General features: G+C 41.6%; 2 long non-coding RNA genes across 2 annotated transcripts; one reads left to right on the top strand and one right to left on the bottom strand.

Moving 5' to 3' along the window:
- Nucleotides 1-9,088: 9,088 nt before the first annotated feature.
- Nucleotides 9,089-12,086, top strand: LOC143810118 (uncharacterized). The gene is made up of 6 exons (XR_013222658.1): nt 9,089-9,779; nt 9,873-9,942; nt 11,076-11,144; nt 11,245-11,389; nt 11,483-11,541; nt 11,630-12,086. It is a non-coding gene; the product is annotated as an uncharacterized LOC143810118 (long non-coding RNA).
- Nucleotides 12,087-16,425: 4,339 nt separating this feature from the next.
- LOC143808489 (uncharacterized) lies at nt 16,426-25,787 on the bottom strand. The gene is made up of 3 exons (XR_013221968.1): nt 25,523-25,787; nt 20,516-20,587; nt 16,426-17,213 (listed from the first exon to the last, which is right to left on the bottom strand). It is a non-coding gene; the product is annotated as an uncharacterized LOC143808489 (long non-coding RNA).
- Between the last annotated feature and the right edge of the window lie 325 nt (nt 25,788-26,112).

The following is a 26,112-nucleotide window of genomic DNA, read 5'->3' as shown; positions in this document are numbered from 1 at the left end:
AAATCCGGTGTGAAGAGGCTGAGGATTCCGGCTGATGACGAGGCCCAGGACGTGGGTGAAGATGGGATGGTTCCATTCCTTATTGTCGGGTCCATGGAGAGTCTTGAGAATATCCGGATGCTCCTGGGGTATCGCGTGGCGTACCTAAAAGAAATTGAGCAGCTAAGACGTGAGAGGGAGCAGATCAATAAAGAGCTGCAGAAAATGGGAAACAGATGGCCGCCAGCATCATCTCACGGGTTAGAGACACGGGTTAGAGAGGCGAAGAGGTTCGCTAAGGGCTGAAGGTCCTCAAGATGAAGCTAACAGAAGACATAAATACCATGGAAGAAATGGCCAGCAGAGAGGTTACAAAAAGAGGCCTGATGAAAGAGATAAAAGTAGTGTCGTCTCAGTTAGCTCAGGGCTGAGTGACTTAGGTGGGAGACCCGGTAGCGAACGTGTTGACAAAGAGTCAGTCCAGACAGGTCGTATGGGTGCAAGGGGATTGCGACGCCAGATTGACCATGATGCCCCAACCCGACTGAGAGGGCCCTCTCAACTAGTAGGGCAAGGTGACTTGGGAACCCGGTCTCGAGTCCCCAGGTGTCTGACAGATGTTCATCCCCACAAGTTTGAACAAAGGGGGGATATGTGATGCAGGGACCCCTGTAACAGGTAGGGGGCGCTGCATGGTCTCCCCAGTATGTGCATGGAGTCGTATTGAGGCCGTGAGAATCCATGGCAGTTGTATGCATGGATGTGATAGTGAGACAGTGTCCGGCATTGTGGTTAATGGGAGGTATGTGGCGCAGAGGAGGAGGTCTTCTGCGCTGTAAGTCTCCCTTGATATGGGGAGATGCTCCGTACAATGCAACCCGGAGTATTTGGTCATTGGTGCACATGAGCACTAAGATGTTGTTTAGTGAATCTGGGTCCGGGTTGCGGGTAGCTATGAGAGATGGGAGGGTCTGGCTACCCACATACCTCACCACTGGGTGAGGGTGCTCACTGTACCTCTTTTTCCTATTCGGCAGTGCAGGTGTTTTGAGGACCTGCAATGATGTCCGGATCAAGTGACCAGCCCATGTGATCCATACCTCACCTGTGGGAGTGGTTACAGGTACATAATGTGACCAGGGTGTGGGTCACAGGTTCCTGTAGGTTCCTGTATGCTCTCTAAGTGTGTGATCCTGAGTAACCTGGGTGTTGGGAGGTCCTGGGAGTAGGACCGGATCCCTGAACAGCACGAGGTGAGGACAGGTCACCTGTGGTGAGGACCATGGACTGACGAGGAGTCAGCCTGTGGAGCAGGAGCTCCTACGAGGTAACCCCGGGTATGGGGAAAGTGTGTGCCTTAATGAAGCTATGTGCCTTAATGAAGGTCAGTTACTGAACTGTGCGGCATGCAGTCACCCAGGACAACTGGACAAAGTAAGGTCCTGCATGTTTACTGACTGTGCTTCAAAGCCATATACTGTGAAGTGCTAAGTATTATGTGAGGTCTGTGATGTGGAACATGGCCTTCCGTGGTTTATGCTGAGTGGATAATAAACCACATGGACTATTTATGTGAAAAAAACCGTGCCTGTCTATGTTTATCCTGCTGTCAAGCGAGTATTCCCAAACCCGTAAGTAAGTGCAATCTTACAATGTATATATATATATATATATATATATATATATATATATATATATATACACTCACCGGCCACTTTATTAGGTACACCATGCTAGTAACGGGTTGGACACCCTTTTGCCTTCAGAACTGCCTCAATTCTTCGTGGCATAGATTCAACAAGGTGCTGGAAGCATTCCTCAGAGATTTTGGTCCATATGGACATGATGGCATCACACAGTTGCCGCAAATTTGTCGGCTGCACATCCCAAAGATGCTCCATACAAGGCAGGATGGATCCATGCTTTCATGTTGTTTACGCCAAATTCTGACCCTACCATCCGAATGTCGCAGCAGAAATCGAGACTCATCAGACCAAGCAACGTTTTTCCAATCTTCTACTGTCCAATTTCGATGAGCTTGTACAAATTGTAGCCTCAGTTTCCTGTTCTTAGCTGAAAGGAGTGGTACCCGGTGTGGTCTTCTGCTGCTGTAGCCCATCTGCCTCTGTTCGACGCACTGTGCGTTCAGAGATGCTCTTAGGCCTACCTTGGTTGTAACGGGTGGCGATTTGAGTCACTGTTGCCTTTCTATCAGCTCGAACCAGTCTGCCCATTCGCCTCTGACCTCTGGCATCAACAAGGCATTTCCGCCCACAGAACTGCCGCTCACTGGATTTTTTTTCTTTTTCGGACCATTCTCTGTAAACCCTAGAGATGGTTGTGCGTGAAAATCCCAGTAGATCAGCAGTTTCTGAAATACTCAGACCAGCCCTTCTGGCACCAACAACCATGCCACGTTCAAAGGCACTCAAATCACCTTTCTTCCCCATACTGATGCTCGGTTTGAACTGCAGGAGATTGTCTTGACCATGTCTACATGCCTAAATGCACTGAGTTGCCGCCATGTGATTGGCTGATTAGAAATTAAGTGTTAACAAGAAGTTGGACAGGTGTACCTAATAAAGTGGCCGGTGAGTGTATATATATATATACAGTATATATATTATATTATATATGTAATATATATAAAGATGATTGAAAAAGTATATTATACGATTACAGTGATATGTCTGTAATTTGCTGATTTTTTACACTTACTTTCTGTTAAGTGAATTTAAAAGTAATTGTTCTTGATTACAGGATTTTTTAATTTAAATTTATGGTTAAAAAAATCTGACTAACTTTCCTTCTAGAATACAGGCATATATAAATTCAGTGGTATATAGGAATCATCAGTATTTTGCAATTGTGCTCCCTCTGCCACTATCATGGGGACTGCTGCATCTTGTAGTGCATTAGTATTGTGACCTGGTGTTGGTTGATACGGATGCCTTTTTCTGTGATGTTTAGTGGTATTTAGCTGTAGCACAGGTGCACACAGACAAAAGAGGGCCCATGCGCAAGAACAGTTTATGGGCCCTTTAACCCCTTTATCTCCAACAGTGGTTTGCATGTTAATGACCGGGCCAATTTTTACAATTCTGACCACTGTCCCTTTATGCGGTAATAAACACTGGAACGCTTCAACGGATCGTGGTGATTCTGACTTTGTGTTCTCGTGACATATTGTACTTCATGATACTGGTAAAATTTCTTTGCTCTGACTTGCGTTTATTTGTGAAAAAAACAAACAAATTTGGCAAAAATTTTGAAATTTTCGCAATTTTCCAACTTTGAATTTTCATGCCCTTAAATCACACAGATATATCACACAAAATACTTAATAAGTAACATTTCCCACATGTCTACTTTACATCAGCACAATTTTGGAACCAACATTTTTTTTCATTAGGGAGTTATAACGGTTAAAAGTTGACCAGCGATTTCTCATTTTTACAACACCATTTTTTCTTTAGGGACCACATCACATTTTAAGTCACTTTGAGGGGTCTATGTGATAGAAAAAACCCAAAAGTGACACCATTCTAAAAACTGCACCACTGATGGTGCTCAAAACCACATTCAGGTGCTTCACAAGAATTTTTGGAATGTTTAAAAGAAAATGAACATTTTACTTTTTTCACAAACAAATTACTTCAGTTCCAAATTTTTTTATTTTCCCATGGGTAACAGTAGAAATTGGACCCCAAAAGTTATTGTGCAATTTGTCTTGAGTACGCTGATACCCCATATGTGGGGGAGAGGACCACTGTTTGGGCGCATGGCAGAGCTCGGAAGGAAAGGAGCGCCGTTTGACTTTTTCAACGCAAAATTGGCTGGAATTGAGATCGGATACCATGTCGCTTTTGGAGAGCCCCTGATGTGCCTAAACAGTGGAAACCCTCCACAAATGACACCATTTTGGAAACTAGACCCCCCAAGAAACTTATCTAGATGTGTGGTGAGAACTTTAAACCCCATGGGCTTTACAGAAGTTCAAAACGTAAAGCCGTAAAATTAAAAAATCATATTTTTTCCACAAAAATGAACTTTTCACCCCCAATTTTAATTTTCCCAAGGGTAACAGGAGCCCAAAAGTTATTGCGCAATTTGTCTTGAGTGCGCTGATACCCCACATGTCGGGGTAAACCACTGTTTGGGCGCATGGCAGAGATCAGAAGAAGGAGCACCCTTTGACTTTTCAATGCAAAATTGGCTGGAATTGAGATAGGACATCATGTCACGTTTGGAGAGCCCCTGATGTTCCTAAACAGTGGAAACCCCCCAAAAGTGACCCCATTTTGGAAACTACACACCCCAGGGATCTTATCTAGATGAGTGGTGAGAACTTTGAACCCCCAGGTGTTTCACTAAAGTTTATAGCGCCCGGGCGTGAAAATAAAAAAAAAACATATTTTTTCCACAAACATGATCTGTTAGTCCCCAATTTTTTATTTTCTCAAGGATAACAGGAGAAACTGAACCCCAAAAGTTGTTGTCCAGTTTGTCCTGAGTACGCCGATACCCAATATGTGGGAGAAAACTACTGTATGGGCACACGTCGGGGCTCGGAAAGGAAGTAGTGACGTTTTGGAATGCAGACTTTGATGGAATGGTCTGCAGGCATCATGTCGCCTTTGGAGAGCCCCTGATGTACCTAAACAGTGGAGTAATGTGAGGTCTTGTTTTTTGTGGGACGAGTTAACGTTTTTATTGGTACCATATTCGGGCACATGACTTTTTTTGATCGCTTTTTATTCAGATTTTTGTGAGGCAGAATGAACAGTTACCAGCAATTCATGAATTTCTTTCTTTTGGGGGAGGCGTTTATACCATTCCAGGAATGGTAACATTTATAAAGCAGTTTTATTCTTCGGGTTAGTATGATTACAGCGATGCCTCATTTATATCATTTTTTTTATGTTTTGGTGCTTTTATACAATAAAAACTATTTTATCTAAAAAATCATTTTTGCATCGCTTTATTCTGAGGACTATAACTTTTTTATTTCTCCAATGATGGAGCTGTATGGGGGCTTGTTTTTTGCGGGACAAGATGACGTTTTCAGCGGTACCATGTTTATTTATATCTGTCTTTTTGATCGCGTGTTATTCCACTTTTTGTTCGGCGGTATGATAAAGAATTTTTTTTGCCTTGTTTTTTTTTATGGTGTTCAGTAAACTAGTGGGACAGTTTTATAGGTCGGGTCGTTATGGGCACGTGATGCCAAATTTGTTTACTTTTATTGTTTAGATTTCTTTTAATGGAATTATTTATTTATTGATTGAATAAATATTGTTTTATTATTATTTTTTATTTTTAAAATATTTTTACAATTATTTTAAAAAATGTTTTTTTATTATTATTATTTATTATTATAGCGCCATTTATTCCATGGCGCTTTACAAGTGAGGAGGGGTATACATAATAAAAACAAGTACAATAATCTTGAACAATGCAAGTCACAGCTTTAACAGGAGGAGAGAGGACCCTGCCCGCGAAGGCTCACAATCTACAAGGGATGGGTGAGGGTACAGTAGGTGAGGATAGAGCTGGTCATGGAGTGGCTTGGTCGATCGGTGGTTACTGCAGGTTGTAGGCTTGTCGGAAGAGGTAGGTCTTCAGGTTCTTTTTCAAGGTTTCGACTGTAGGTGAGAGTCTGATGTGTTGAGGTAGATAATTTCAGAGTAGGGGTGATAGGTGAGAGAAATCTTGTATGCGATTGTGGGAAGAGTAGATAAGAGGGGAGTAGAGAAGGAGATCTTGTGAGGATTGGAGGTTGCGTGCTGGAAAGTACCGGGAGACAAGGTCACATATGTATGGAGGAGACAGGTTGTGGATGGCCATGTATGTCATGGTTAGGCTTTTGTAATGGAGTCTCTGGGTAATGGGAAGCCAGTGAAGGGATTGACAGAGGGGAGAGGCTGGGGAATAGCGGGGGGACAGGTGGATTAGTCGGGCAGCTGAGTTTAGAATAGATTGGAGGGGTGCGAGAGTGTTAGAGGGGAGGCCACAGAGCAGGAGGCTACAGTAGTCGAGGCGGGAGATGATGAGGGCATGGACTAGGGTCTTAGCAGATTCTTGGTTAATTCATTCTTACTTTTACACTGTGTCCCACTATGGGACAATCATTTTGTGCAAGCTGATCACTTCGTCAGCATGCAGATCTGCATGCCATATAAGCTGTCAGCGCTGCAGTCTCTGTCCACTAACCTGAGAGTCTTCCTGACATGCACTGCGCATGAAAGGAACTTTCTCAGCTCTGGAGGCCCGGATGTCATAGGATATATCCTCTGACTAAGGGTGCTGCATGCACCTGAAACGCGTAAGGCTTTTCATGTTTTTAATATGGCTTGCTATGCCTGAATAAATTTTTTTCAGTTTTTCATCAGTGGTGTGTCGCTATCCTCTCAATTTTACTGTTATTGTAAACAGTTTAGCAAGTTGAAGATGAAATGATCTTTAAAAGGCCTAAAGTTACAGATGACACATTTCCTTAGTATTTTAGACAACAACAAAAAATTCACCTTTTACATTTTCCAAATTACAAAAAGGAAAATGGGCTTATACAAAAGTTTGAGCACCCTCCACGGTTAGTACAGTACCTAGTAGCACCCCTGTTTGCAAGTGCCACACCTTGTAAACGCTTTTTGTAGCCACCAAACAGTCTTTCAGTACTTGTTTAAAGGCTTCTCATCTATTCTTTCTTGGAAAATTCTTCCAGTTCTGTGAGATTCCTGAGTCGTCTTGCATGCACTGCTATTTTGAGGTTTAACCACAGATTTCCAATGATGTTCATATGAAGGGACTGTGAGGGTCATTGTAAAACCTTCAGCTTTCACCTTTTGAGGTCATCTATTGTGGATTTTGACTTGTGCTTAGGATCATTTTCCCTTTATAGAAGCGATCCTCTTCTCAACTTTTGCTTTTTTTACAGATGGTGTTATATTTTCATCAATAATTTGTTGAAATTTCATGGAATCCATTCTTCCCTCTACCTGTAAAATGTTCCCCGTGCCATTCGCTGTAACATAATCCCAAAGGATGATTGATCCACCCTCACGCTTAATTGTTGGCAAAATGTTATTTTCCTGAAATTCTCTACCCTTTTTTCTCCACACATACCTTTGGTCATTGTGGCTAAAGAGTTCTATTTTTACCTCATTGGTCCATAGGACTTGTTTAGATGTTGTATTGCATACCTGTGACTCTGGATTTTATGATGAGGATGCAGGAGAGGTTTTCTTCTAATGACTCTTCCATGAAGGCCATATTTGTGCAGGTGTCTCTGAACCATTGAACGATGTACCAATACTCCAGAGTCTGCCAGGGAAGGATTAGGAGTAGACTATGTTTTAATTGCATCAGTCAGTTATGATAATGGCGAATATTCAATGATAGTTTTTGTGTGGCCGCTACCTATACTATCCTCTCTTTAAACCATAACAAGAGGAATGTTTAAGGAACACTGAATTCACTTATGACTATAGTAAATAGATAGTAGATTTGTGTCCAAGGACATATACTGGCTCATGCTGATGTTAAATTTATATCCCTTTCGTAGTATTATTAAAAGTTATATTTCATAGTCTTTAGTTAGGGATTATTTGCCTAAGGCAATTCGTTAATAGTTGTGATGATCACCCTACGCTGACTGTTGTGAACAGCATTAGTCAAACTTTTACATTGGCCCATTTTCCTTTTCGTAATTTTTAAAATATAATAGATGAAAATATATACTTTTTTCTTCCTAAAATATAAAGGAAATGTGTAATTTTTAACTTTAGGCCATTTAGAGATTATTTCATCTTCAACTTGCTTAACTGTTCACAATAACAGTAATTTTGACCATGGGTGCCCAAAATGTACAAATAGTCAAATATCATCATCATGTATACAAATATACATCTCTGGTAAAAATTAAGAGACCACTGCAAAATTTTCAGTTTGTCTCATTTTTCTCTTTATAGGTATATTTTTCAGTAAAATGTACAGTAAATTGTTCTTTTATTCTATAAACTACTGACAACATGCCTCCAAAGTTCCAAGCAATAAATTTTGTATTTATTTTCTGAAAATGAGAAATGGTCAAAATAAAAAAAAATAATACATTGCTTGCAGACCTCAAATAATGCCACAAAAAACATTAGTATTGTTGTTTGTAAATGATTATGAACTTGTTTTTGTTTTTTTTTTGCATTCTTTGAGGTCTGCGAGCAATGCATTTTTTTGTTATTTTGACCATTTCTCATTTTCAGAAAATAAATACAAAATTTATTGCATGGAACTTATGAGACATGTTGTCAGAAGTTTACAGAATAAAAGAACAATTTACATTTTATTCAAAAATATACCTATAAAGAGAAAAATCAGACAAACTGAAAATTTTGCAGTGGTCTCCTAATTTTTGCCAGAGCTGTATATATACACACATATACAATGCTATGCACAAGGTTGGATGTTACTCTCAATTGTGATGTCATAATGGCCTCATGGAATGTGCTGAGGGTATGTACTGTCTGAGCGCTGTGACATCAGCGCCATTTCTAGAGTTGATGCTTTTGCGGACACTTCACTTTGGCTGTGGAAGAGCGAACTAGTTTGTGTTACACATCTGGTGATTACTTCCATTGATTCTTTTTGATCTTTGATCAGAGCACAATAACATCGGTGCCACCGGAGAGCTTAGTTCTCCAATATTCGATCAGCCAGCTTCAGGTAACTTAGTCATGAGTGCCCGGGAGCTGCGTCAGCTGATTGCTGACAATGAGGCATGGCTGCGCCGACCAGAAAACCAAGGTAAGTGAAATATTTAAGCGAGTTAGATAATGTCCCCACCCGATAGGGCTTTCCTGGAAGGAGATATCCCTGATATATGTTGGGACATTTTTCAGGATAGACCATGCAGGTTTGCTCAGCCCATAGATAAGACAAACTTTGCTAGGTAGTGCTTCCCTCTTTCTTAAAGCCACAGGGGCACAAGAGCCAATCCTTTTCTAACCAATGTAATTGATAAAATTGTGAGTAATTATTATAAATTCATTTATAGGTCAGGCTACAACTGTCCATAGGTTACGGTCTCATCAAAGAGATCAGGGAAGACCGTCTACCAGTGATGGACATCAGAGAGACAGCAATGCTGTCACTGAGAGAAGAGGGAGACGGGCCGGAGATCCTCCAAGGCGTAGGAGACAGGAAGAGAGAAGAGAAGAGAAAGAAGCCGCTCTCCTCTAAGGCCAGCCCCTGCGGAGCCCTCCAGAACAACAGGAGAGAGCAGCAGGGATGGTGCCCCTCAAGCAAGTGGATCTGCAGCCAACGCTGAATTTGAATTCCGAAGGCCATATCCCGTCCTACCCAGCCGCAGACCCTGGGAGCTTCCAGCTACAAGCAGATATCCTGTAGACCGTAGCCATGTAGAACGTCAATTTAACATCCTGTTTGAGCAGCAGGGAATGGTTAGCCACGTAGAACATCTATTTAACATCCTGCTTCAGCAGCAGGGAATGGATATAATGACACCACCACAGAATGGCAGCAGAGCGCAGCAAATTGCAAACCTCCCAGCAAGGGATACAGCACCACAGGAGGGGACCCAGTCATGTGTCATCTGTATGACGGAATTTGCGATTGGAGAGCAGGTCACAGTCCTCCCATGTGACCACAGCTTCCATCAGGATTGCATTTCTCACTGGCTCCGCTCCAACCCCCGCTGCCCCCTGTGCCGTAACCACTGCTTCCAATGAAGGAAGCTATGTTCATAGTGCGGACTGTGGTAGAGACCATCTTGAATTCCTGCCCAGGTAAGGGAGCCGTGCATACATTAAAGCTACATGAATCTGAAGGCTGTAAAAAATAATCACTTTTATCTTCCTGCATTTCTGGTCTCTCTTTAGTTTACCATCAGCTTTGGTCAACATCTTACCAAGCATGAAGGGCTATGAACATCCCAATAAACACCAGATGGTAAGTCATCTCACATTCCTTCCTCACTATGATATGAATGTTAACCCCTTCACATCCTTGGGTTTTTCTGGTTTTGAGTTTCTATTTTTTGCTCCACTTTTCCCAGAGCCATAACTTTTTTATAACTTTTTTATTTCTCCTTCAATATGGCCATATGAGGGATTGTTTTTTGCGGGACGAGTTGTATGTTTGAATGACACCATTGGTTTTGTCACTTAGTGTACTGGAAAACAGGAAAAAAAATGAAAGTGCAGTGAAATTGCAAAAAAAGTGCAATTCCACAATTGTTTTTTGGTCTTCTTTTTACGATCTTCACTAAATGCTACAATTGACCAGCCATTATGATTATGCAGGTCAGTGCGAGTTCGTCGGTACCAAACATGTATACGTTCTTTTTTATTTAATGGTGAAAAAAATCCAAACTTTCTAAAAAAAAAAATAAAAAAAAAATATTGCCATTTTCCAAGACCCATAGCGGCTCCATTTTTTGTGATCTGGGGCTGGGTAAGGGCTTATTTTTTGTGCGCCGAGCTGACGTCTTTATTGATACCTTTTTGGCGTAGATACGATAGATTGGGCGATTCTGAACCCCGCAATGCCAAATATGTGTATTGTTATTATTTTGAATTAGGTGAATGGGTGGGGGGGGTGTGATTTGAACTTTTATTTTTATTTTTTTAAAATTTTTAAAAACCTTTTTTTGCAGCTAAATTTATCACTTGCTATGAGCTCAGTCCGCTGGGTGGCGCTCATAGATATCTGACAATGACAGTATTAAGGGTCTCATGCAGACCCTGATTTGTCTTGCCAACCCATCAGCGATCCGCAGTCATGTGACAAGGGCACCGATGGGCGGGATTAGTGACGCGCTTCCGGCGTGATGTGTTAAATGCCACTGTCAGAGATTGACAGCAGCATTTAGCATGTTAACAGACACGGGTGGATCGCAATTCCACCCACGGCTGTTATGGGCACATGTCAGCTAATGAAATCAGCTGACATGTACCGGTAAAGGTGCAGGCTCTTCACCGGAGCCCGCAGCAAACAGGGGGAGCTCACCATAGAAGAGGCTATACGTCTAAGGTGGGAAAGGGGTTAAATGTAATATATAAATTGTTTTCTCCTTCTTGTAGAAGGAATATCCAAGTCTGGAAAACATTGAGGTATTAGATGAGAACAACCTGCACTTCATATAAGTAGATGTAAGAATTTGCTTCTTTTTTATTTTTCAGCTCATTTGTGTTTGCTTTTTACTCGGTATCTAATGATGTCATGTAATAATTTGTCGTGTTCTATTCACAGAAATCTGCATTATTTTGAAGGCTGGAAAAAGTAGCTCCTTTATCTTCCCGCTGTTCTGGTCTTGTTTTAGTTTGCCATCAGCTTTGGTCAACATCTCACCAGGCATGAAGGGCTACCAAGAGGGACATCCCCAAACCACCAGATGGTAAGTTATCTACCATTACTTCTTCTCCCTCTGCCCCATGATCTGTATATTACATGTAACATAGAATTCATTGTTATTTTCTCCTTTTTGTAGAAGGAAGATCCAAGTCTGGAGAACATTGAGGAATTAGATCAGAACGACCTGCACTTCATGTAAGTAGATATGAGAAATGTCTTTCTTTTAGTTTCCACTTTTAGTCTTACTGATGAGATGTAATAACTTGGTGTCTTCTCTTCACAGAAATCTGCAGAAGTTACAGATCATTTCCATAATGATCCACAGATTCCTCATCTCTCATAGTCACTGATTCCATCATGTGCAGTGATGCTGATAACAGCTGCAGCCCCCGACTATGATATCGTCATATATTACATTAATTACAAAATAATCCTAAAATAAATTCTATTTACCATCTCTATGTCTGGTTGTGACTTTACTGTATAGAATTGTGTTAGGTGACATTAGGAGCAGATAATGATAAGTGAGGGAGGAATGTAGTAACGAGGAGCACAGACATAGAGATTATACCCGGCCTTTAGTGCCTGGTGGTGATCACAGAGCCTCCGCCATGTAAGATCCCTCCAGTTATATTAATGCCACATGTTATGTGGGGTCCTGCTATAGATTCTGTATTGAGGCACAGGAGCTTTACGTTACACTATTGAAAGGAGGAGACGGGAGATCATAGCACAATAAAGGGAACCTGTCACCAGAAACAATGCTAGTAACCTGCACATATGGGGTTATCCTGCAGGATAATAGCGTTATTGACTTGCCCGGAGTCCGCACTCAGCCGAACGCTGTGGAGAGAAAATTAACTTTATTTCCCCTGGCCAAGTCTACAATCACAACTCTGATTGGTGCACATGATTCAGGGGTTAGTGCTGGGGCCAATGTTTAAAGAGAACCTGTCATCATGAAAATGCAGACCATTTTCAAGTCCCGCGCATCAAGTGCCGGGACTTGATGCGAGAGACTCGTGCAAGTTTCTCACACTGAACTCGCAAGTGTGACCCCGGCCTAATAGTTGTCCTATGGACAGATTCTCATACCTGAACAGTGGATCACTGCAGGTCCTCCAGAGTGACCTTGGACCTCTTTGCTGCTTCACTAATTAGTGCTTTCATTGCTTGGGATGTCAATTTAAGTGGATGGCCATGTCCTGGTAGGTTTGCAGGTGTGCCATACTCCTTCCATTTTTGGATGATGGATTGAACAGTGCTCAGTGAGATGACCAGAGCTTGTGCATTTCCTTTTTAACCCCCTCATGTCCTTGGATGTATCCATACATCCAGGTCGGCTGGTACTTACCATCCTTGGACGTATAGCTACGTCATGACGATTTTGCACGCACTCAGGCTGTGTTCGCATGATTGCCTCCTCATGTCAGCCGATTCTGACAACTGACACCTGGCACTCAGTGCAGGAGCAGTGCCCACTCTGCTCCCAGCACTTTAGCCCCTAAATTCTGTGATGGCAGCATTTAGTAGGCATGTTAAAGGCAAAAAACAATGCTTTTTCATCATACCGCCTAACAAAATGTAGGAAAAAATGCAATAAAAAAGACAAATGTAATTGTACTGATCGGAAGAATAAATCTGCCTTATCAATTTTGCCAAATCTATTTTTATTACTACTGTTATTAAGGTCATAAAAGAAAAAATTCCTGAATTGCTGGTGTTTGTTCATTCTGCCTCCCAAAAACTGGAATAGAAAGCGATCAAAAAATGTCATGTGCCCGAAAATGGTGCCAATAAAAGTATCGACTCATCCATCAAAAAACAAGCCCTCACATGACTGTCAGCAGAAATATGGAAAAACTATAGTTCCCAAAAATATGGAGATGCAAAGACTTGTTTTTGCAAAAAAAAGCGTCTTTTAGTGTGTGGTAGCAGCAATACATAAAAAATATACAGCTCTGGCAAAAAGTAAGAGACGAATGCAAAATTTTCAGTTTGTCTGATTTTTTTCTTTATAGCTATATTTTTGAGTAAAATGTAAATTGCTCTTTTATTCTATAAACTACTGACAAGTGACAACATGTGTCCGAAGTTCCAAGCAATAAATTTTGTATTTATTTTATGAAAATGAGAAATGGTCAAAGTAACAAAAAATGCATTGCTTGCAGACCTCAAATAATGCAAAAAAAACAAGTTAAAAACAAGTGCAAGAAATTGCACAACAGATTTTGAGGTCCATTTTTTCCTGTTACCCTTGTGAAAATAAAAAAATTGGGGGCTAAAATGTTCATTTTTTTCTTTTCACATTCCAAAAATTCCTGTGAAGCACCTGAAGGGTTAATATACTTATTTAATGCGATTCTGAGCACCTTGAGGGGTTCAGTTTTTAGAATGGTGTCACTTTGGGATATTATCTGTCATGTAGACCTCTCAAAGTCACTTCAAATGTAATGTGGACCCTAAAAAAGTGTTTCAAAATTTTGAAAATGAGAAATCGCTGGTCAACTTTGAACATTTATAACTCCCAAACAAAACAAAAAAATGTTTCAAACATGCTGATATAAAGTAAGGCATGTGGTAAATGTTATTTATTAGTTATTTTGTGCATCATTACTCTCTGATTTAAGGGCAATAAAAAGTAAAAGTTCCGTTGAAGCATTCCAGAGTTATTACCACAAAAACTGACACTAGTTAGAATTGTAAAATTTGAAGTGGTCATGAAGGTGAAAACAGGCTTGGGAGGTAAAGGGGTTAACACATTAAAACAATGATTACGCTTTATTTCATAAATCAATAGTATACATGATAATTAGCAACTGTGTAATACATCATATCTGAAAAATGTGTTTCTTTCTGGCCAGAATTCATCCGTCATTATCAAAATTCTCAGTTCTGAGGTAAAATCCCTATTCAGTGAAGACACCTTCCCATTACTGAGATAGCAGATGGCAGTTTTCATCAAACCAAGGATGTTAACATTATGCACCGTCCAAAATGGACTCCATTATGAAAAAGTAATCAAATATAGGGTTGTTCTAAAGAGAAACATCCGAGGTGAGTCAATTGTACCAATCTAGATGCTTGTAGAGTTAAGCGAATTTGTTCGGGTCACTGCTTATTCAGCAAGCTGTAGCGCTTACCGAATAAGCTGCCGAGGCAACCCGGATACATGGAGCACACCGGCTGATCGGCGCCACAGCACATGCATGGAGAGTCTGTGCTGCGGCGCTGATCAGCCGGCGTGATCCAGGTATCCGGGTTCCCTCTGCAGCTTATTCGGTAAGCTCTACAGCGTGCCGAATAAGCGGGAACCCTAAGAAATTCGCTCAACTCTAGTTGCTTGCCACACTTGGGTTGCTAATTTATGAATTTTAGTAGATGTGTACTTGAGTAAAAGTTAAGGCATCCAAAGAGAAATCAAAAAGTAGAATCTCCGTGATTTGCCAGCAAGCAAACAATAGGTTTAAAGTGAACCTGTCACCCCCCCAGGGCATATTAAAGTAAAATAGCCACCTTCAGCAACAATAAGGCTACATTCTGTGAAGGTAGCTCTTATGTTTATTATCCCTTGGAACACTGAAATAATGACTTTTATAAATTTCCCACCATACCTCTATTGACTCAGGGAGGTATGTTTTCTCCCCCTGACTCAATCGCCTTGCAGCCATCCATCATCCCGCTCTGTCCTCCGTGCGCCACCTCTTCTCTTTCTCCTGACATCACCGGTGCCTGTGCTCTGCAATCAGTTCTCGGGAATGCACCCTAACAGTCACAGCAAGTAGGGCAGTATACAGCATACTGGGCAGTGTAGCTGTGAATCAAGCACTGGGGTCATAAAATACCCAATAAAAAGCATTTGCAAATCTGCGTCAGTTTGCACAGTTCTTTGTAGCTGCTCCATACTATTCCACCTTCTCTCACCATAAATTTCTAGGGGCTGCTGCTGAAACCTCATTCCTCACAGTGCAGCTTAAATAAATCTTCATCACAGCTTTGAGCATATCAGTAGAAACCAAGACAAGAAGGAGAAAGTGGCTTTTAAAGGAGAAAGTGAATGTTTGTAAGATATCAGTTTCTTATTTTCCCTGGTACTATTGATTTATGAAGGTAAAATTACACAGCAACTACTGCTAGGAAAGAGAATCGCTGCTTGAAGCAAGGAAAAAGTTTATTGCAGCAGCAGATGAGCAATCTACACATCTTATACTGTTGTATATTTCATAAAGAGTTATGAAGAATCAATTTTAGATAAAAAAAAAAACCAAGACGTAAATCATGAAGGCTGTGAGCAGTCTGTGACAACCCTTTAAAAAGGGAGACTCTGAAAGAGCTTATACGCCTTATGGCATAGAAGCCTTAAGGTACCTTCACACGAAACGACTTTGTAACGATATCGCTAGCGATCCGTGACGTTGCAGCGTCCTGGCTAGCGATATCGTTTAGTTTGACACGCAGCAGCGATCAGGATCCTGCTGTGATGTCGCTGGTCGCTGAATAAAGTTCAGAACTTTATTTGGTCGTCCGATCGCCGTGTATCGTTGTGTTTGACAGCAAAAGCAACGATACCAGCGATATTTTACACTGGTAACCAGGGTAAACATCGGGTTACTAAGCGCAGGGCCGCGCTTAGTAACCCGATGTTTACCCTGGTTACCAGCGTAAAATGTAAAAAAAACAAACAGTACATACTTACATGCGTCGCCCGGCGTCCGATTCCCACACTGACTGAGCGCCGCAAAGTGAAAGTGAAAGCACAGCGGTGACGTCACCGCTGTGCCCTGCTACTGCCGGCGCTCACACAGTGCATGAAGCGGACGCCGGGGGACGCATGTAAGTATGTACTGTTTGTTTTTTTTACATTTTACGCTGGTAACCAGGGTAAACATCGGGTTACTAAGCGCGGCCCTGCGCTTAGCAACCCGATGTTTACCCTGGTTACCCGGGGACCTCGGCATCGTTGGTCGCTGGAGAGCGGTCTGTGTGACAGCTCTCCAGCGACCAAACAGCGACGCTGCAGCGATCGGCATCGTTGTCGCTATCGCTGCAGCGTCGCTTCGTGTGAAGGTACCTTTACAGAAGGGTTCATAGCTCTTGTGCACCAGAACAGAGAACTGAATGTGAATCCTGATTGTCAGTCAGGGATCTCAGGGAGACTAATTGCCCAACGGCCCCTTTTTTAAAGGGCTTGTACCTGAAAACTCTTGCAGTGAAGTGTTATACTATCTTCAGATTTATTTCCACCCCCATATCAGGTCTCCAGCTCCACATATCAGTTTCTCCAAAGCCATTCTGCAAACCATATTTTTTTATTAATACAGACAACTACATGGTGCCAAGAATCACATGATGACACGAGCTTAAACGTTTTAATGAAATGCTCCAGCTCCATTAATCTTTCTGTATGTAATCCTTCAGCCAAATTGTAGTCCGGTCAAAATAATTTCTGCAGCTTCTCAGCTGAATGGCTGTCTGCATCTAGAGGGGATTCTAGGGCTCGTTTTGCTGCCATTTTTACCTCTGGAGCACTGGCAACAATGCTGGATTCTGAATAACACCGCTGCCCACAGTTACCTTGACCAATGGAAGACAACGGCAGGGGAAAGTCTTCAGCAGCCATGTTTGATGGGGTCTTATATCTATCCTTGGCTTCAGCATATGAACTCCCTGAAGCACTCACTACACGTTGGGCGGCATTAATAGGTGAACAAGCAGATAGACAAGGTATCTGCAGCTCTGTATCAAAAGCTGCAACTTCCCTGACATTTAAAGAAGAACTAAAACTGTGGAGAAAGAGATGGCATTCAGTCTTCATCGAAGTCCAACACACATGCATAACTTTGAGTTCCTAAGCCGGAATTAATACTCTGTAAAAAAAAAAAAAAATCATGAGTAGGGAGCACAACCCAAAAGGCTGATTATCACGACAAACTGAACTAAAATCATGTAATGTGAAGATTCACAGAACACAAACCTCAGGTTTTCAACTATCACTGCATAGATATTTGTTACCACCGACTTAAAGCAACCTGTCAGCAGGATTTTGCCAAGTAAACTACAGAGAATGTCAGGTTTGCAGTGTTAAACTGATTAAAATTATAAATGGGGGTGAAGAAATCAGTCTTGTGGTGCTTATGTAATCAGTGTTAGAAGTTTTCAGCTAATGATTTGCCCCTGCTCCCGGGCGAGACTTTTGCAGAGTCTTAATCTTCTTGCTCTAAGCCAGAGAAACCATGGAGAGACCTGCCCAAAGGTCTGTAGGTTACTTAGCAAAATCCTGCAGACAGGTTCACTTTAAATAATAACAGCTGTATTACAACAGGTGGATGAAGTCTAACCTTGCAGGATTTCTGCGTTTCACTATACATTAGCATGGGACTGGAGCAGCAGAAGATGTAAATCCTACGTTGTGTTACCAAAAGTGGCCCAAACAATTAAGTATTGTAAATGTTGTATTTCAAAAAAGTCAATGGCTAGTAAAGGCTGATCAAATTACCTTGGGATACTGACATGTTCAGCTAGCCCGCTTAGGCCTAGTTCATGAATAATTGTCTTCAGCATTTTCGACATTATGTAAAAGCACCATAAATTTCAAGGTTTTTTTAATAGTTATTTTGGTGGCCTTCATATATGATTTGAAATGTTAAGATCACACATAATGTATAGATTCCAAGAGCACAACAAACTGAATCACATTAACATATGAGAAGAATTGAAATTACATGAAAATTCAACCTCTTGACCTAAAGCAAAATGCTGTTTCTTTACACCCTTAACGTTAAACTTCATACCTTAAGGCACCCTTAAGATTATGGCGAGAAGAAGTGCTGCTACGTTTTACTGTTCGGTATAAGGCTTTCCATTTGTAAGATTCCCAGTTATACAGAAGGGAGGTGTATGCAATTTAAGATGCAGCCCAATTTTCTGTTCTTTAGTGTTGTAAGATGTAGGCGTCTCCGAGCTGAGAGCACACTGTAGCAAGATATATGCAATTGTATGTATGCTAGATAGAGCAGCTTAAATACTAGATATATCAATGTATGTAGACAGAATTGCTAGACAAAATGTGAGGGGAAAAAGGCATACGTGCCATTATGCGTTTTGGACACTCTTTAGACTCAAGTACAGGTTTTGAAAAGTGTCTAGAGGTGTGCGGATGTGTAACTGAATGATGCCGTGTAGAAAACCAAGAAGTTTCCACAAATTAAAATACACATAATGCATTTTGACTGGTCTTAGATGAAGGAATAGAAAATAACACTGAGCTACACCAGTAAGGATGGAAGGAAGGCATCACCAACTCTACTAGACCGATTATTCAGAAAACGAGGACCCTATTCGCATTCTCTCTCATTTGTACACAATGTTGTACACTATTAGATACAGTTGTGCTCAAAAATGTACATACCCCAGCACAATTTTTGCTTTCTTTGCCTTTTTTTCAGAGAATATGAATAACACCAAAGATCTTTCTCCACTCATGGTTAGTGGTTGGGTGAAGCCATTTATTGTCAAACTACTGTGTTTTTTCTTTTTAAAACCTAAATGACAACCCAAAACATCCAAATAACCCTGATCAAAAGTTCACATACCCTGGTGATTATGGCCTGATAACATGCACAGAAGTTAACACAAATGGGTTGCTGACTGGCATTATCAATTCTTTGGATACTGTTTGTATCCCTTTCATGTTTTACACAGTTAAACTACCTTTTCCTGTAGATCCGTTGACAATTGTTTTGCTTTCCCCATGACTCACAATCCAGAAATGTCAGTGGCTGGATGAAAGATGCAAGAGTCTGTCTGGATCCCAGAAACTCATTCAGCTTTTATGCACACACACTCATTACAAGCGAACAGGTCACAGGTGATGATGTTACCTTTATTAGACATTCAAACCAATTTGTGTCAACTTCCGTGCAATAAATGGATTCAACCAACCACTAACCGTGAGTGGAGAAAAAGGTTTTGTGTTATCATTCATATTGTCTGACAAAGGGCCAAGAAAGCAAAAATTCTGCATGTATGTAAACTTTTGAGCACAACTGTATGTGCAATTTCACTCGCCTATGATTTAGGATTGAAGGACTGACCCCTAATCTGCGCAATGTCCTCCGGGAGTTCTGTCAGGATTGATGCAATAGCACAACAATCTCCTTGTTTCTTCTTGACTAAAGGACCAGCATTGATCAATATAAGTGGGTAAGTGACTGACTCTTGGTACTCCAGGTTCTGTGCTGCTTGAGGGGAAGCACAGCATCAGTTTCACCCTTTACCAGTCACAGTGCTATACACTTGGGAGTAATACCAGCAACATTACTAAACGCACACCGCCATGTCTTGTAAAAACAGTGACGGGACACTGCAGAGTGATGCCTCCAAACAGCAGATGGCTGGGATGCTGAGTATTGGCAATTCTTTGTAGAAAAATAAAATTAAAATAACACCCGTGAACAATAAATATGGTTATGGGTCCATTATGTGTCAAAACCCTACTGTTAGAGAAGGCTTCTAGGTAGCTTACATGTTGCTACAGATCATTTGGACATTGTGTTAATAGTCTGGTGTAAATGTTGTTCATCACCAGTTGCACCCCAGTCAGGATTACAGTCCTGGTGACTTCTTCCATTATGTAAGGCTCCAACAAGGACTTATGACACACACGTTCCGATATATAATTTCAAACAGACTTTCTGATGGCTTTATTCGTGCTGCTGGATGCTTTTCCTCATTATTTGATTCCACTGATATCAAATAGAACCAGCCTGACAATTTGACAATCCAGCATTTTTTAGCCCCTCTATTGTCATAAATCCCCCCAGCAGCATCCATTCAATTAGGGTACGTGCCCAAAATGCTGTGTACTACGATACAAGCACAGTGAATTGGACTTATTGAAATCCAATGCCACGGTGCTTCTATTTGACGCTGTGTAAATTCACCCGTGGTGCAGGTTTACAAGCCCCAGCATGTCCATGTCCACAATAGATATGTATTGGATGGGGTAAATCCGCATTGTTCAATGAACACCGGTGGATTTGACTGTGATTGCAGTGTTTTGGATGCAACGAAAATACCTGAGTCCAGAGCGGTTATTTCCTAATCTTGGGCACATACCCTTACATATTGTCTATCCTGGATTGTATCCCATCAGTGATAAAGCATTTACCTTTAATTGTTCATTCCTGATTTGAGCCGAGCTTGTAATGTGGACGCTTCTATTTGCTTTTGGGGACAGAACCTGTACAAAATAGAGATGTTAGACAGGTCACTGTAAAATGCAAGCAAAGTAGATGCACTGCCTTAAATAAAGCACAACTTTATCTGGATAGTCATAGGCCTAATGTGATTTCTTTATAGGAAATCTCTTCCTTTCATTTTTTTTCCATTTGTAAAGTGCAACGATCTTTAACAGTTTTGTTCCAAAAATCAATACAGCAGAAAATCCTGTCTGATTCATGACTTAATAGTGGTCAAAACAAAAAGACATGGCTGCAAACAGACATACTAATTTGGCATGTGAATGTTGTAAAAGCAGACACCCTGCTGTGATACATTGGATCAGAGGTGAACTAATCCCAGCCGTTTTAACTAGGGTTGAGCGACCTTGACTTTTTTAGGGTCGAGCATGTTTCACGAAACCCGACTGTTGGAAAAGTCGAGTCGGGCGAAATCGGCCGATTACTGCGCAAAGTCGAGGATCGGCCGGAACACGAAACCCTATGCACGTCAATGGGGATATTTTTTATTTATTTTTTTCTCTCTCTCTCTCTCTCCCTCTCTCTCTCTCTCTCTCCCCCTCCGTCCCAGCTCAGAAAATTTCGTTTTACACATTCCAAATCGCTACTACGCACAAGCGATAAAATGATGATAGCCGTGCACGCCCTAACCCCTATGTCATCACTCTGCCCACGCTCCTTCATTGGCTGTAAAAATGGCGCTAAACACGTCATACGAAACGCGACTTTGGCGCCAAGATCGCGTACCGCATGGCCGACCCCACACAGGGATCGGGTCGGGTTTCATGAGACGCCGACTTTACCAAAAGTCGGCGACTTATGAAAATGAACGATCCGTTTCGCTCAACCCTAGTTTTAACCCCTTAGATGCCATGATCATTAGCCACCACCGCATCTAAGCGGTGCTGATGGGATGCTATGGCAGCCAGTGTCCCAGCAAAGGCCACTGTGTCTCCCAAGTGAATTTAACAAATACGCCCCGCTGAAGGCTCCGAGTTTAAGGCTGTGTTCACAAGACGTGTTTTTTTATTTTTACATGTTTGAAAAAAGCACAGCAAATCACAACATTGTTGGAGGATTACGGCAAAAATGCAATTGGACAGAATCATGTGCGCACGGAGCAATGGGTTCAGTAAAGTCCAGAACCATTCACTACTTATATAACGTAAAATATTATTTATCCTGCAAAGTAAAATCCCCCAATCATGTCTGAATGGTTTTCTGCCCTATGAACTGCACTTAAACATGAATAAAAGCTAAGTAGTGATGTGTGTACCCCAATATGAAGAACTACACACCCTCCAAAAAACAGATATAGATCCAAGAAGGTGGATACGTAAAGAAAAAAAAAATAATCTGCAGCATCCTAAAAGGTTAAATAGTCCGAGTCCTTAATTGGTTAATGAGGACCTGTCCTGACTTGTTATGTTAGTAACTACCGGTATTCTTCATAACATGCCAATACTGGAGTACTTTTTGCCTCGATTCAGGTTGCACCTTCTTCAGTTATTCTTATTAGAAATGTGTGAATACATTGACAACCATGTTGGGGGGTGTCCATACAGTCTGCCCTTGTTCAATCAGTGCCGACAGAGCCAGACAGTATAAGGTCCAACCTCTGACTAAGTAAATGGTAAAGCCCTGCCGTCAACGTATTCAGAATTATTCAGGAACAACTGATGTGGTATTACACATAGTTATAAGACGAGAAGATTGATTTGAATTGATATTTCTTGGAGAATACAAGAAATTTAAAAAAACATGTCAGGAGAAGGGACAGTATCCAGCAGCCATCGGGAGCAGAAGCGTCTGTGAAAGCTCCAACTGCAACTATATAGAAAAAAACAATGACATCTGCTACCTTTAGGGCTAATCTGGGTCTGGGGGGCCCAAAAGGCAACTACAGTCATCTAATGTGAGATTCTAGAGATTCAGAAGTTGGGCTGTGGTCCGTGAGTGTCTAGATGGGAACCGCGGCCTCACCTGGAGTCCACCTCATCCTCATTTTTCCTTTGGTGGGCAAGACCCGATACCAGCAAGCATCACTCCCCATATCTGCTCCTTCACTGGCCAGTGCAGTCTCCCATTAATCAGATTGTAGTGTGGGAAATTGGGATCCTTTTGCTCTTCTCGGTCCCCATTTTATGCTCTAACTCAGGGGTGGGGAACCTCAGGCCCCAGGGCCATTTACAGCCCTCGATGACCTATTATCAGGCCACCGGGCAGATTCTCAGGGACCGTATTCTTGGGAGGGGAGGTGTATTTTGATTACAACCAGCTCATTAATTTCTTCTGCTCTGTTACCACACACATGCAGTGTTCACTACTGAACACTGAAGGGCATGCAATGAAAGATTACATCCTGAAATCAGTGCCAGAGTCAGGATGTACTTTGTGGACGGAGTTTGTATGGCCCCCGAAGGATGGTATAAATGGCAGAAAAAAGATTCCCCACCCCTGGTCTAAATCTATCACCTAACACCTTTACACACAAACCGCCCACCCTCTCCACATTACAAGTGCCTGAGGTACTGAATCAAACTAGACACACCTGACCTGACCTGACCTGAATGCCTAAGAACAGCTGCTTGTTTCTTGGCATAAAGCCCTCTCTGTTCAGCCATGTACAGGTCCTTCTCAAAAAATTAGCATATAGTTTTAAATTTCATTATTTACCATAATGTAATGATTACAATTAAACTTTCATATATTATAGATTCATTATCCACCAACTGAAATTTGTCAGGTCTTTTATTGTTTTAATACTGATGATTTTGGCATACAACTCCTGATAACCCAAAAAACCTGTCTCAATAAATTAGCATATTTCACCCGACCAATCAAATAAAAGTGTTTTTTAATACCAAACAAAAAAACCATCAAATAATAATGTTCAGTTATGCACTCAATACTTGGTCGGGAATCCTTTGGCAGAAATGACTGCTTCAATGCGGCGTGGCATGGAGGCAATCAGCCTGTGACACTGCTGAGATGTTATGGAGGCCCAGGATGCTTCAATAGCGGCCTTAAGCTCATCCAGAGTGTTGGGTCTTGCGTCTCTCAACTTTCTCTTCACAATATCCCACAGATTCTCTATGGGGTTCAGGTCAGGAGAGTTGGCAGGCCAATTGAGCACAGTAATACCATGGTCAGTAAACCATTTACCAGTGGTTTTGGCACTGTGAGCAGGTGCCAGGTCGTGCTGAAAAATGAAATCTTCATCTCCATAAAGCATTTCAGCCGATGGAAGCATGAAGTGCTCCAAAATCTCCTGATAGCTAGCTGCATTGACCCTGCCCTTGATGAAACACAGTGGACCAACACCAGCAGCTGACATGGCACCCCACACCATCACTGACTGTGAGTACTTGACACTGGACTTCAGGCATTTTGGCATTTCCTTCTCCCCAGTCTTCCTCCAGACTCTGGCACCTTGATTTCCGAATGACATGCAAAATTTGCTTTCATCAGAAAAAAGTACTTGGGACCACTTAGCAACAGTCCAGTGCTGCTTCTCTGTAGCCCAGGTCAGGCGCTTCTGCCGCTGTTTATGGTTCAAAAGTGGCTTTACCTGGGGAATGCGGCACCTGTAGCCCATTTCCTGCACACACCTGTGCACGGTGGCTCTGGATGTTTCCACACCAGACTCAGTCCACTGCTTCCTCAGGGTCCGGTCACCTCTTCTCGTTGTACAGCGTTTTCTGCCACATTGTTTCCTTCCAACAGACTTACCATTGAGGTGCCTTGATACAGCACTCTGGGAACAGCCTATTTGTTGAGAAATTTCTTTCTGGGTCTTACCCTCTTGCTTGAGGGTGTCAATGATGGCCTTCTTGACATCTGTCAGGTCGCTAGTCTTACCCATGATGGGGGTTTTGAGTAATGAACCAGGCAGGGAGTTTTTAAAAGCCTCAGGTATCTTTTGCATGTGTTTAGAGTTAATTAGTTTATTCAGAAGATTAGGGTAATAGGTCATTTAGAGAACCTTTTCTTGATATGCTAATTTATTGAGACAGGTTTTTTGGGTTATCAGGAGTTGTATGCCAAAATCATCAGTATTAAAACAATAAAAGACCTGACAAATTTCAGTTGGTGGATAATGAATCTATAATATATGAAAGTTTAATTGTAATCATTACATTATGGTAAATAATGAAATTTAACACTATATGCTAATTTTTTGAGAAGGACCTGTACATGTAACGACCATTATGCCGGTCGCTGCTCGAGAACAGAATACGGCGCTGCTATGAATGACTCAGAGCACAATATGATATTAAACCAACTTTTCTTTATTTATGCAAAACAATGACAGAATTTTCTCTCCCAACACAATATGGGCCACAACTCACAGAATACAAGTTATGCCGCCTGAGAGACCCCAATTGCCAGCTTCACAGACAGGAATCAGACTACCCCACAACTATACCACTCCCTCCCTTATCTGTAACGGGCCTACACGGGATTATACTGGGCCTGTGACACGTGGTCCTCTCAGGAATACAATCTTACCCCCGCCTCCCGCCTAATTTACAATAAATCACGGGTACCCGGTTTTTCCCAACATATATATATATCTCACAGTATATACTCAGTGTATACGCAGTGCACTGTCTGATTGTTGAGTGCTCACAGTGTACTCGTTCACAATATATGCTTCAGCGGTAAATAACTGAATTTGTTATACAGACGTCCAGCAGCGGATTAAATAGGGATTTGAGCCACCAAATCTTCTGATGCAGATCCAGATAAAGTTCACAAATAATTCCAGGAATATCCCACAGCCAGAATCGTGAAGCGCAGGAATCCACACAGTGTCTATTAGTTATCAGGCAATTCTTAATACAAGAGTGTCCTTAAACAGGCTGTGATTCCTATCTAGCTATCCCTAGCTAACTACACAGTCGGTGACCGGTCACACTTCTCTGTTTACTCACAAGAATAGCTTTCTTGAAATCACAGAGTCCCAAAACAGGAATGCCTCAAGATCTGGATTCCCCACTCTCCATCACCGCGCTGCTTCTTCTCAAACGCCCAGAAACTCTCTCTGAGGTAACTGTCCTGTTTCCAGAATCTTCTTGTCTTTTACTCCTGGGTGACCTCCGGTGGCTGAACAAAATTACTGCAACAACATTGTAATTATCCTGTCTATTACTCAAGGGTGACCTCTGGTGGCTGAACACAGTTACTGTATCAACACTGTTTGTGATATAAAAAAAATCACCATTTTACATATATAACCTCCACTCGCAATTCATTAACCCCTTCATGACCCAGCCTATTTTGACCTTAATGACCTTGCCGTTTTTTGCAATTCTGACCAGTGTCCCTTTATGAGGTAATAACTTAGGAACGCTTCAACGGATCCTAGCGGTTCTGAGTTTGTTTTTTCGTGACATATTGGGCTTCATGTTAGTGGTAAATTTAGGTCGATAATTTCTGAGTTTATTTGTGAAAAAAAACAGAAATTTGGCAAAAATTTTGAAAATGTCGCAATTTTCACATTTTGAATTTTTATTCTGTTAAA

The sequence above is a fragment of the Ranitomeya variabilis genome, chromosome 2 (genome assembly GCF_051348905.1).
Source record: "Ranitomeya variabilis isolate aRanVar5 chromosome 2, aRanVar5.hap1, whole genome shotgun sequence".
Classification (NCBI taxonomy): domain Eukaryota; kingdom Metazoa; phylum Chordata; class Amphibia; order Anura; family Dendrobatidae; genus Ranitomeya; species Ranitomeya variabilis.
This window is presented reverse-complemented; position numbering and strand designations above follow the sequence as displayed.